This window comes from Tamandua tetradactyla, chromosome 5, assembly GCF_023851605.1.
Source record: "Tamandua tetradactyla isolate mTamTet1 chromosome 5, mTamTet1.pri, whole genome shotgun sequence".
Lineage (NCBI taxonomy): Eukaryota > Metazoa > Chordata > Mammalia > Pilosa > Myrmecophagidae > Tamandua > Tamandua tetradactyla.
In genome coordinates, this window is record NC_135331.1 from 93419249 (window position 1) to 93433202 (window position 13954).

Sequence of the window (13954 nt, forward strand, 5' to 3'; positions counted from 1 at the left end):
CTGGTCTTCTCTCCAGGCCCCTGGGTTCCAACAACTTTCCCTGGGGTGATTTCTTCCTCCATCTCCAAGGGCCTGGGCTGAGCTGCAAGTGCTGAGATGAGGAATGCCAAGCTGCTTGGCTGTGCAACATCGCACTCTCTCATTTAAGCACCAGCCAATTAAGTCAAATGTCACTCATTGCAGCAGACACGCCTCCTAGCCGACTGCAGATGTAATTGGCAACAGATGAGATTCACGTACCGTTGGCTTATGTCCGCAGCAACAAGATTAGGTATGCTCACCTGGCCAAGTTGACAACTGAATCTAACTACCACACTGCCTAAATTACTCTGGGAAATATTGGGGCATCGCACTAAAGTGGTCAAACCAACAAGATCTCACACCCTGTTCAAGATTTCCTGTACATATGGTGTTCAACTAAACTGAATATACAAGCTAAAATTAGGAAATGCACTACCCATAATATAAATTTTGCACCACATAAACATCTCTCCCTTTGGTCTTAGACAGAAATTGAAGCTTTAAAATATGGACAATGTCATCCTTAACCCTGCATTCTGGTTTACCTTAGTCCTACCCAGATCAACTTCATTCATCTCTCTACTCTAAGTCTGATCAGTTTTTCAACTTTTTAAACAGTTCCTGTATGGGGCACTGCTGACTTTCATAGCTTCAGACCTCTAATTCTGAGTCTTCAGGTGTCACATAAAATGCCTGAAGTTTCTGGGAATGACCAAGTTTTAAACAAACAGCTCAGTATCTCAGAATTTAGAAATAACAGTTACAACGCCAGAATACATGTGACTGCTGTAAGAGCTTACAGTCTAGGACCCTTTACAATAGGCCACACCTGAAAACCCAAGTTCTCAACTTCAGTTCACCGAGTTTTTATATTATAGTTAGTCCATATGAGTGAGGCATGATAATATTTGTCTTTTTATTCCTGACATTTCATTCAACATATAGTCCTTACAGTTCATTCATCTAGTTGCATGCCTCACAACTTCATTCCTTCTTGCAGCCTCTATTGTACGTACACCATAGCTCCCCCTTCCATTCCTCAGCCATTGTATCCTGAGGCCACCTCTATCCATTGTGGATCATGAATGCTGCTGCCAGAGACACCAGTGTGCAAATGTCCATTCGAGTCCCCACACTCAGTTCCTCCAGGAACGGGATTTCAGGATCACATGGCAAACCCATCCCTAGCCTCCTGTGGAACTACCACACGGCCCTCCAAGGGGCTGCACCTCTCATTTCCCTACTGACAGTGAATAGGTACATCTCTTTCTCCAGCACTTGTTTCTCTCTGCTTATTTTTAAATAGTTTTACTCACACATCCTATAATCCAGCCTAAGTGTACAGGCATGCCTTCACCTCCATAATCTATATGGAGACATTTCCTTTTCTTCCACAAAGAATCCATACACCTACACTGTGCCTCCAGTCTGTCGACATTCAGATTTTTTCCTGTTTAACATATTTATTCATTTATATTTAAAAAATATTTTTATTGATAAATCTTACATACAAACATTCCATACACGCTATACAATCAGTGGCTCACAATATCATCACATAGTTGTGTATTTATCACCATGATCATTTTTTAGGACATCTGCATCAATCCAGAAAAATAAATAAGAAGAAAAAAGCAAAAAGCAAAAATTCATACACACCATACCCCTTACCCCTCCCTCTCATTGACCACTAGTATTTCCATCTACCCAGTTTATTTTAACTTTTGTCCCCCCTATTATTTGTTTTGTTTTTATTCATATTTTTTACTCATCTCCCCATACTCATATAAAAGATAAGGATGGTAAACTGAAGCAGTTTGCATTTGTGGATTTCAAACATGAAGTACTGTTCCTTATGCAATGAATCTACTTAATGGAATTAAACTTTTTGGAAGGCCCATCAAAATTTAATTTAGAGCAGGAAGTAGCCAGGCTTCACAGGATGTCAGTTTGTCATATTCCCAGCATCGCGTTGGAAATTCAGGCCCTACCTCTACATCTCCTAGCAGCAGGTCTGAAAGGACTGTGGGTAACTATGACTCCATCAGCACAGATAATTCAGAGAGCTCTCTCTTCTCCAGAAAATTTTCAAAGATAAGCCACGATGAACAGTACTTGGAGGCAGGTGTCACATGGTGGGAAATTCGGTTCTCCACATCCGGATCGATCAGGATTTTCCCCAACAGTTCAGCTGCATAATCATTCTTATAAGCAGTCTCCAAGCTCCCACTGGCACCGAGATACATCACCGTCACAGCATAGAGTCAGGCAGAATTCTCCTCCCTACCTAGGAGACAGACGTTAGAGCTGTGAACAGCGTTACAGAGATGGTGGTACTGACCATCATTACAGAGGTAGCAGAGATGATTTATTTAAATAAGAAGGTAGAAATCATGATGGCTGGAGCCCTGATTATTACGATAACAGAAGAGACAATAGTAGAGATGGAAAATGGAGTTCGTCTCAACACTAACTAGGATTAACAGAACATTTCCTTTTTATGGGGTCGTTTTAGGTCCTTTTGGCTAGGTTAGCCTGGGACACTTTTGTTGAAAAACTGTACAGAGCAGCTTTACAAGTTGCCACATTTCTTTAAAACAATGTTTTTAAAACCTATAGCTACAGTTTAATACAGAAATAAGAATTGTGGTTCCAGTTTTATTACATTAATAACCTTTCACCTCAGGGTTTTATGAAGAGTCAAAAAAAAAAGTGCCACCATTCCTAAACATTTTAGACCGTTTAGGAAGCGGGGGCGGGGGTGAATTATACTGTTTGGTTGTATTATAAAATAAATATTTTAATTATTTGTAATCTTTTTGTATTGTAAGAAATTTCTTGTTAGATTTTGGTGTGTATAATAGAAACACCTAAGTTGGTGGTCTTAAATGTATCAGTATTTTGATAATAAATTAGAAAACAATTCAGTGACTCATTTTACTAACACATTTGAGAAAACATATTAGTACAGTTCGGGTTAAATCATATTGTTTAACTTCTTAGGGAATTGAAGTACATGTTCTATGACATTTTTTTGTTTTAGTTTTACCTTAAAATTGAACACACTAGTCTAAATTTGCATATATCACGGTTTCATTCTAAAATTTTAGAAAATTTACATTAAATCATATTTAATGTATGACTGAAATCACTCAAGAAGCTAAATGTCTTCAGATGTATATTTTTTCATTTAAAAAACAGAATTAGTATAAAAACACAATATTCTTTCCCTTTTCAGGAAGAAAAAAATGTTTCAATGCATAGTCAAATAAAAAGGTAAAATGTTTTACTGAAAGTCTACTTTTTTTGGGAAAAAGATTCATGATGCCTTTAAGTGCTGTTACTGTCACTCAAATTTTTTAAAGTTTAGTATTTTCAAAATTCTAGGACGTGTAAGAGGACGCAATTTATTATGGAAATTGTAGATTGCTTTTCTCTTTGACATTTGAAAGGATTTAGTCTTAAGTATTCCTGATGTAAAATTCTTTAAATTAAATTTAACAAAGCCTTTATATATCAAGATGATTCTGTCACTATCATTGTGAATGATAAACTTGTTCATAAAATTGATGCCTTGAAAAATTTGTATCCTTTTTAATACTGAGCATGCATTTGCATTATGTTGCTTTTTTTTTTTTTTGCATGGGTAGGCACCGGGAATATGTTGCTTTTTAATATATTAAAAAAAAAAGTATTGGCAAAGCACCTTATGGGATGGGAGAAAAAATACGGAACTGTTAAACTTTACTACCAGGGAAACTCCTCATACTGTGTCAAACATTAGTGACACCAAAATAAATAGGCTAAACCCTGGATCTTGAGGCTTGCTCTGTGAAGCTTAGGTATGTAGTAGTCTAGTCTACCTAGAGGTATGTGCCTAAGAGTTACTTCCAGAGGACCTCTTTTGTTGCTCAGATGTGACTTTTCTCTCTCTCTCTCTCTCTCAAAGTCCATCTCTGCAAGTGAAACCATGGTCCTCCCCATTACATAGGGGACATGACATCCAGGGGTGAGTCTCCCAGTCAGCGTGGGAGAAGGCTTCCAGGGATGAGCCTGGCCCTGGTACCATGGGATCAACAATGACATCCTGACCAGAAGGGGGAAAAGAAGTATAACAAATAAGGTATCCGTGGCTGAAAGAGTTCAGAGTTGAGAGGCTACTCTGAAGGCCACTCTTACACAAACTTCAGTTAGACATTGCTACCCACCATAACATGCCAAACCCCAACCAAAACCACTCCTGCCAATCCTAAAGAACACCTAGGGCAATATATAAGAGTCTATGAATGTTCCATGCACTAAACTTTCCAGAAATGTACAACGTCCAGATGGGTCACTGGACCAGATATGTCCTAAAATGTAGAGGGGCATGCTCCTCTAGATCATGAACTAGTTCCATCCCTCTGTCCCATATTATCAAAAGCCCCTTCCAACATGAAAAAGTTAGAATGGCCATAGCCCAAATACCCTAAAGAGTTTAAGAAAGATAAAAGGTGATGATGAAATTATAGAAAGAAAGTAGGGTTTAAAAAATGAGTATGATTGCTCAATCATTAAACTGATATTTCCTTTAGTCTCCAGTATCTTAGAGCAGCTAGAAGTAAAAACCTATAAACGTGGAAACATAACAAATGCCAAACTCTGAAATCTGTTCTACAACTAACTGTTGCAATGTGCTTTGAAATTAATTGCTTTTTTTGTATATATGTTATTTTTCACAAAAAAAGGAAAAAAAACGTTGTTGTGATGACACATGTACACCTATATGATGATATTGTGAATTACTGGTTATACACTTTGGATGATTACATGGTATGTCAATATATAATATACACCAATAAAAAATAAAAAAGAAACATATCAGCAAACATTTCTTTAACTTTCCCCAATTTTATAGTTCCTTTTTGTTCCTGAATGCTTATTTCCAGTACTCTTTCTACATTACTTTATTCCTAATGTAATATATTTCTGTTTGCAAATGTTTTTACAGGGTTCCCTACCATTCTTCACTGTAACAAAACTATGTATACAAATGTAAATTAAATATTTTATTTCATGTAAAAATTAACTCATATGAATCAGTGTTTCTCAATCTTTTATTTTGCCTCCTAAGAAGCTTTGTAGAATTTACCCCCCTAATTATCTCTTCCCAGACCATGAAATTTGAATTCCACAGATACACTGTGAATCTGTTTATGTACCAGATGAATATCTGAGCTATGTTCATAAAAAGAGTAAGATAATTATGTCTCCTACCAAGAACCAATTTCACCCTGTGGAGAATGTATGATATAAACTCACAATTAAGTAAACTTGTCAAAAACAAAGCTAATGCATACTAAAAACTTATCACTTCCTAGTTACTTTACTACATTTTACGCTTCCACGTTCTTTGGAGGTAATTTATTGATCTAACCTTCCCTCCGCAGACCTGGGTGCGCCACCCTTCACCCGCTCAGCACCGGGCAGGGCCTGCAGGCCCTTTGACAGGTGATCGATTTTAACCCGGAAAGATGAGTTTGTACCAAAAACGTGGCTCTGAAAAATAAGGAAGGAGCTGGAGAGTCCCAGTGGATGCGAGGAGAGGAGGGAAGGGCAGCCCCAAGACAGAAAAGACGCTGATGCTGAATCCATGTGGGCTGAAGGGCGGCGTCTGGTGAAAAGGGAGAAGGGAAGCGTCTCGGGGCGCGCATCCCCCCGCCCTCCCGCTGCAGGCGCTGGCGGTGGCTCCCCAGGTGCAGGGCCCGCGCTCACACGCTCTCAGAGGTGGGTGCGGAAGGTGGAGGCGCCCCTGCCTGCGCCCTCCCCGCATCTCGCGCCTGGAGCTCCAGTGAGCCCTGGAAGCTGCGCCGGGAGCGGAGGAGCCGAGGGCGCCGCCCGGCCTCGGGGGCGCGAGCAGACGAGACAGTCGGGGCGGCTGCGCAGCGCGGCGGCCTGGCCTCACGGCCCTCCCCGCCGGGGCTGTCTCCTGGGCACCGAGACCCGAGGGCTGGGCCCCCAGCGCCGCCCCCTGCCTTCCTCCGACCCCGGCTAGGCCGCCCCGCTCAGCCGCCGCTCTCTCCCGCTCCTCCGGCCTCTCTCAGCTCCCCTCCGGCCCCGCTCCACCTGCTCCCCCCGGGAAGGTGATGTGGGCAGGGACGGAGCGTGAGCTCGGGTCGGGGGGCTCGATCCCGCGCCACCCCGTGCCCTGCCAGCTGGCAGGCTGTGGGCCATCGGCAGCCCTCCTGGTCTCTAACGCAGGAACAAGGCCCCCGGCGCCAGGCTGGGCAGGACGCCTGAGCTGGGGGGCTGTGCACAGGGCAGGTCCTTAACAGGCATCAATGCCTTCTGCCTTCTGTTTGCTTCGGCCTTGTTTGTATCTGCGCAGCTCGTTCCTCTGCTTGCAAGAGACCTGAGGCGAGTTCCAGGCAGGAGCAGATTTTCCGGGGAGCCCACGGGCGGGCGCGGCTCAATGCCGGGCACCCGGCGCCAGTCTGACCCTCTGTCCTCATGGGCAGCTCCGTCCACGTGCAGACAGTAGTGGGGCAGGGGGTACTCAAGCTGCTGTCCACCAGGATGGTTTTCGGATTTTGCTTCTCTACCCATAAATATGTCACGGAATCAATTCAGGGAGTCACGTGAGGTCTTTAAAAAATAATAATGAAACAGAACAGCAGAGGATAGAAAATATTAGAGTGCTACTTAGGCAGTAAGAGCAGATGTTCTTCATGAAACATGTATTTAGTGCTACATATTTGTAAATAAACAAATGCAGCAATTACAAATTAGTACAAGTGCTACCTGTGAATTATCTTTGCGTGTGTCTGGTTACTGCATTGTGATATTGAATGCATTTCTTACTGCAAGTTACAGCCCCAAAAGTTTGAAAACCACTGACCACTCAATTTCTCTTTGAGTGAGTCTGTGGTTGAGAAGCCACTCAGCTTTCCCAGGGAGGCTTGGGGCCGTGGGTGGGGTACTGAGGCCTGGTGATGAAAACCTGAAATGGACAGGAGTCACTTGGTCCAGGAAAAGAGCCACTGTGCCGTGACCTTGGGTTCTTTCCTCTCTGTGTCCCAGGGCAAGGGACATGACTTCGCTGGGCCTCAGTGTCCCCACCTGTAAAAGGAGACTTAGGAAACCTACTCACAGGGGTGCTGTGAGGATAACCAGGAGCAAAGCAACCAGAAAGCACCTGCTGAGATAGGGAACGTTTGTTGTTTCATCATTTCACTCAGGTCTGTTCGCTCCAGTAGGCAAGTTGTTTTCTTCCTGCTCAGCCCCAGGAGAAACACCTGCGCCCTCACCCCTTGGGAATCCCTGCCTGGGGGTGAGCCAGGGGCCCAGGGTATTCAGAAAGGTGGTTCCAAGATGAAATCCCAAGGTGAGCCTCTCCCAGCAACTGTATAACAAAAATCAAGTCCTGGTAAGCTCTCAAGGCAGCTTCCAAACGGGAGTCGAAGTCCCAAGAAGCCAGAAGGAGTTGCCCCCCACCCTTTGTCCAGGGAACAGGGGTGTCTGGATAGGCCGCCACCCCTCCCGACTCTGGCTGGGTTCCCAGGAATATCACCCAGAAGCTCTGAGTCATTCTGGCTGGGCCCCAGGAGGACGGGGCTGGGACAGCTCCTCCTACGGCTGTCCCCTGGGCCTGGTGGCCAGGCACCCCCTCCTTTAGCCAAGCAGCTCCTCTCCACGCCCTGCCTTGCTCCCCTGGGCCGGCGCCTCTCTGAAACTTGTGCTGGTAAAATGGCTTCCAAGCAGGGAACTTGGACATGAGTGGAATGTCTGGAATTCCAGGAGGATTTATAACCCAGCAACTGGGACAGGTGTAGATAGAGTCCACTCCCTCCAACCCCTCCAGCTCTGGTATTGTTCTCCCCTCCGCCTCCCCAGAGCCACATCTAGGCCACCGTCCTGTCCTTCGTCCCTTCATTCAGGGCAGAGAGCCCTGGACACAGTCAGGAGCCCTGTTTCTAGACCTAGTGCTGCATGACCTCTGTGTGACCTCAGGCAGTCCATCTCGCCTCTCTGAGCCTCAATTTCCTCCTCTTTAAAATGGGGGTGGAGGGTTAAGTAAGTCAGACCTTTTTTATTCTGTCTCTAAAATTTCAAGAAATGTATCCCAGAAAACCTGAAAGCATACTGGTTCCTTCCACCCATGGAGAAACGGGTACCTGTGTTCCTGGTGATGCAGGTAAGGCTTCCCAGCCATCCGGGAGTTTCCAGGGGTTGGAACCTGGTTGATGGAGTAGGGAGTGGGCATCCTTTCAAAGGTCTGCACCACGAGGGTGTGGACTGCGAGCCTGGGGTAGGGCAGGGTAGAGAGAGCGAGAGAGTGGCCATTCTGCACGTGGCACCTGGGGACTTCTCTTTGACAGCCCTCACTGCCCATCTGCCCTTCTCCTCTGCTCATCTCAGAGACCCTCCACCTTATTTGGACACTGCCCACTCTCCAGGAATGATAAGAGGGACCCCCAAGCCCCACCCTTCCAGACCTACCACGGGATCATCCGGAACTCCCACCCGCCACACCAATCAAACTGTCCTTCGGGAATTAGGGGCCTGGCAGACATCCAGCCCCTCTGATGCAGAGTTTCACCTTGAGAAATGAATCCTCAAAAAAGAGCATCTCACGTGCTCGTCGTCCTCTGGAAGCTGCCCTGCCCAATGCTCCCTCCCCTGCCCCTTTCCCAGCTTTCTCGGCACCAGACATTCAATTATTTAATCATTCATCCATTTAAGGGAGATCGAGAGCAGCTGCTGGCGGAATAAGGACAGCAACCCAGACCCGGGCCTTCCTCTGCGGGAGTTCAGGGCTTGGTGGGCAGAGCTGGGGGCTCCTCCTTGGCCCCCATCCCCCTGCTTGACTTGGGTCTGCTTATACTCCCCCCCACCTCCTGCAGACAGCATGTTCCCTGAGGGCGGCCAGTGCCTGTGTCTTAGTTATCTTGCTTCCCAGGACCCAGGACCCTGCCTGCCATCTAACAGGCTGCCAATGCACTGCCCATTGCATTCGAGGGGACAAAAGGGGAAATCTGTGCCCGAAGCTGAACTCTTACTTGGGAATGATGAAAGATGGGAAAGTCAATGAAGGCAGAGACCCTGGGTTAAATAGTACACTGTGGTTAGAATGAGTTATCCCACAGAGGACAATTTGGCTCTATTTATCAAAATTACAAATCACTTTTTGGTCTAGCAATTCCACTTCTAGGAATTTATCCAGCAGATGGATGCTCACACGTGAACTGACGATGCACAAGGTTGTTCCCTGCAGCACTACTCACCCCAGATTGGAAACAACTTAGAAGTTCATCTAGAGTGGTCTAGTTTAATCAATTTAATGTACTCTTCTATACAGCAGAATCCTTTGCTTTTGTGGAAATTAAAAAAAAAACAAAAAAAAAGACAGAAAGCTGTCTTTGAATATAAATAGGAAGTCCTCTGAGCTACACTGTGGTGTTAAAAAAGGAAAGTGAGGAAGAGTGTGTATAGTTCATTACTCTTTGTGTAAAAAAAGGAGAGCAAGAATACATTTAAGTATACATGTATTTGTTTAGATTTGCATTACAGGATCCTTCAGGAAAGTCCACAAGAAAATGGTAAACGTGGACACCTGTGGGAGGGAAAACAGGCAAATGGGAGAACAGGGTGGGAAGAAATCTTTCCACTGAATATTCTTTGAATCTTTTGACTGTTGTACCATGATGTAACCATTACATTTTTTAAAATTATAAAGACTATCATAGCAACATGGATAAATGCTTATAAAGATGTCAGATGAGAAAAAATGAGGACAATCTGCACATTCAAAAGAACTGCAACTATGTGAAATAAATGCAGGTTAAAGCTTCTATCTATGGAAGGACCATCCTAGGTTCTTTCTTTGTTTTCATAATTTTCCTCCTGAAATTTCTATTACAAATACAGAAAAATATGATTAGAAAAATATAGGTGATATAGAAAATGTTTATAGACTGCTAAGATAATTATATATTATGTGTAATCTCAACTGTGTAAACAAGGTATTCAAAAAAGACTAGAAGGAAATATGCAAAATATTTGCAGTGGTAGCCTCTGGGTGTGAGATAATAGTTGATTTTTAAAATATTACAATGATCTTGTGTTGCTTATGATCAGAAGAATGGAATGAAAGACATCTGGAAGGAAGGACAGGAGGGAAAGGAGAAAGGTGGGGAAGAACGAAAAAAAGGGAATCTAGCACAACAGAATACTCGAAAATAACAGTTTATCAGGGTGGTAAGATTATGGGTGATTTTTGTTGCTTTGTTCATTTTTCCAAATTTTTCACAATGTGGTTTGTTGTTATTTCACTGCTGTAGAGCATGAGTCTGCTCCCTTAAGGCCAGCTGATAAGTGCTAAAGAGCTAGAGCTCCTAATTACTTCTTTTTCATTCCAAGTGAATAAGTCTCAAGGGGTTACTTGGATGGTGGGAGACAGTACTGGTGCCATGTCTCTGGGGAAGAAGAGTGAGATGCCACAAGCATCCTCAGGCCCTTAGAATGTCTTGCAAACATGTATGAAGCCCTTACTCTTCCATCCCTGCCCCCAGGGCTTCAGCCTCCTATGGCTTTCTAAGGTAAAGGGGCTTCTCTTAGGAAAAAGAGCACTCTAGGTGGGTTTGAGCAGGGGTCCGGCGAGATCAGGCCCTGTAGGCAGCAGTCACCTTCATCAACGGGCAAAATCAAGAGCTTGAACCCTCTCTGGTCCCTACCTGCCTTGTCATGCTGAGCACACAAGCCATGCGGAATCTCCCTGATGGACCCTGATGGAAGGACACCACTGACGATTACAGAGCTAACTACCAAACAAAGGTTTTAGTCATCCAAACTCAAGAGACCGAGGTTCTGATCCTGGGTCTGCCATTAACTTGGCTGTGGGACCTTGGGCAAGTTTATTCTACCTTTCTGAGCCTCAGCTTCCTTATCTATATAACGGGGGGTGGGGAATCATAACAATTAATGAATAACATCTGCCCTGACGACCTCTAAGAGTTTTAGTGAGGATCAGGTGATGTAATATATGTGATAGTCCTTTAACATATAAAGAATCTCAACTGATAAATGGATAAAAAAAGTATGGCATGTCCATATCATGGAGTATTATTCAGCCATAAAAAGGTATAAAACACTGATACATGGTACAATGTGTATGAGCCTCGAGAACATTATGTTAAGTGAAAGAAGCTAGACGTAAAAACCACAGATTGTATGACTTCATTTATATGAAATATCTAGAATAAGCAAATCCATAGAGATGGAAAACAGGTTAGTGCAGATTAGTGGGTGCCAGGGCCTTGGGGTTAGGGAAAACTGCTTCATGGGTATGGGGTTTCCTTTTGGGGTTCTAAAGGTTCTTGGGCCCTTGATAGGGTTATATAACACTGTAAATGTATTAAATACCACTGAATTGTAGTCTTCAAAATGGTTAAAGTGGTAAATTTTATGTTGTATATTTTACCACAATTTCAAAAATGAAAAAAAAAAAGCATAAAGAGCAATTCAAATCTGAGTTTCTTATTATGCTTATTATTTCCACAAAAAATAATTGAAGGAGCTAGAGATCCAGAATTTTATAGTTCTTCATCTATACGAAGGCAGGCTGACGGGTGACTAGAAAAAGAGAAAAAAAGGAAGTCCCATCCACAAGGTGTGCAGAGCCCTGGGGATGCGCAGCCTTTACCCAGGAGCAGTGGGCCCTCACCCTTTAATTTACTGGCCATGTGATCCCTTGGGGGGAAAATCAACCCCCAGCCTCCTGCCCTGTGATGGTTCATGTGTTAACTTGGCCAGGTTATGGTGTCCAGTTGTTTAGTCAAGGAAGCACTGGCCTGCTTGTTACTGTGAAGGTATTTTGTGGATTTAGATCATCAGTCAGCTGATTGCATCTATGGCTGATTACATCTACAATCAACAACAGAGATAGCCTTCAGCAACGAAAGAAGTCTCATCTAATCAGTTGAAGGCCTTAAAGGGAGGACTGATCATTTCAGCACCAAAAGGAAGAATTACTATCTCCATTTTAGCCAGCCAGCTTCTGGGGAATTCATCAAATCCTCATCAGAGTTCCCAACTTGCCTCTGACCTGTGGAATTTGTACTCGCCAACCTCCATGGTTGCATGAGCCAATTCCTACGGTAAATCTAATAATATTTACATGCATATAAAGACAGCAGTTTCCTTGACCTAAAAGGACTCAGGCCTAGCTTAGCACCTACGTGACCCCAGAACCGTGAGTCTTCAGAGCTGGAGACTTCTGGACAATGTCTTTTTGTGTTCTTTCCTTTCCTTAGTTATTTATTTATTGTGGTAACATACATACAACATAATATTTCCCGTTTTAACCCCTTTCCAGTACATGATTCAGTGGTGTTGATTACAGTCACAATGGACAAGGACCTTCCTTATGATAACAGTGGTGATGCCCTATTTTGATGACACTCATAGAGTTCACAGATGTGTAAAGAAAATATTGTTTCTTTCGTTTTCTTTTTAACCTATTCCTGATTGAATCTGTTTCATTAGTTCCACCTTGGGAGTGGGAGCTTGTGAAGGGGGCAACTTGACGGTTTAGCCATCAGTCTACTCCTATTTATTTTATTTTTTATTTTTATAATTTATTATTATTATTTTTTCACATGGGTGGGCACCGGGAATTGAACCCTGGTCTCTGGCATGACAGGTGAGAACTCTGCCTGCTAAGCCACTGTGGCCGATCCTCTGCTCCCTTTTAAACTGCATCTAACATAAACTTTCAGCCACCTCACTAATAGGGCCATTTTCCTTCCCCTCCCTGGGGAGGAGTCAGGACTCACACAGGAAACCTACTGCTCCCTGTATCCCCTTGCCTTTGCTCCACCTTGTACATGGGTGTTAGGGACAGGCACACCCTGTCTTCCAGGGTTTATTACACTTCCCTGACCAAAAAAAACAGCAACTAGGAAGCTGGTTTAAAATGCTCATTCAGAGACTCCTTCCATGGAGAGTCTAATCAAGTAGATTTGAGGTGGAAACCAGGAGTCTGTGTTTTTTAGTTCTCTCCCAGGGAAGTTAGGGAAATACTACTCTGTGCCTTAACCTGAATTCTCTCTAGCTGGCTTACAGTAACCTCAAAGGTCAAGTCCTCCAGGCCTCTCCAATTAAGGGAGGAAGAGCTTAAAACATTTATAAATCAGTTTGCTTCTCCCCAAAGCCTGACTTTCAAGATTATTGCCTTGTAAGGACATATTAAATACATCCATCCATACATATGTAATAGAAACTTGTTAAAGGAGAGCAATGACTTTGCTTTAAAAGCTACTATCTGCTCCTCCTTTCACCTCAGAAAACCACAACTGCTGAGTCCAAGTGGAGGAACCCCAGGGATCAGCATGATTAACAAAGCATGCCATGCTTTCAAAAAAGTATTTTAAAATCCCCACTCACCTACAATAACGTCTAAGATTCACTGAAAGCTTACTGTGTGTAAGGCATTGTGTTACATGTGCTCATGGATTTTGCCGTTAATCTTCTCAATAATGTTACACTGTAACCATTCTCCTTTTATAGGTAAGGAAACAGAGGTGTACAGAGGTCACACAATTTGCCCAGGGTCATGACATGAAAGAGACAGGATTTGAACTGATATCTGTAACTCTGTGGATTCTCTTAATCACTAAGATACCCCGATCCTACTTGAGTTTGACACCTCTTGGGGATCATCTGGCCCAACCTTCTTATTTTATAGCTGCAGAGGCTCAGACTTGGAGAGGGAAAGTGATTTGTCCAAGGTCACAGGGTCAGTCCCAGGAACTTAGTGCTCCTCCCCTAAGTTTCAATGCCTCTGTCCTGGCATCGGATGTGACATTGTCGACATTCAGTAAGTGCCACTGTGCGGAGCTGCGAAACTGGTTGAGGACAATGGGAGCCTTCAGGGTACTGAGGTCTGCCCAGTGGG

General features: G+C 43.8%; 1 pseudogene; it reads left to right on the forward strand.

Moving 5' to 3' along the window:
• The first annotated feature begins 1967 nt into the window (after positions 1 to 1967).
• On the forward strand, positions 1968 to 2494 carry LOC143682631 (RNA-binding protein 7 pseudogene; annotated as a pseudogene).
• The last annotated feature ends 11460 nt before the right edge of the window (positions 2495 to 13954 follow it).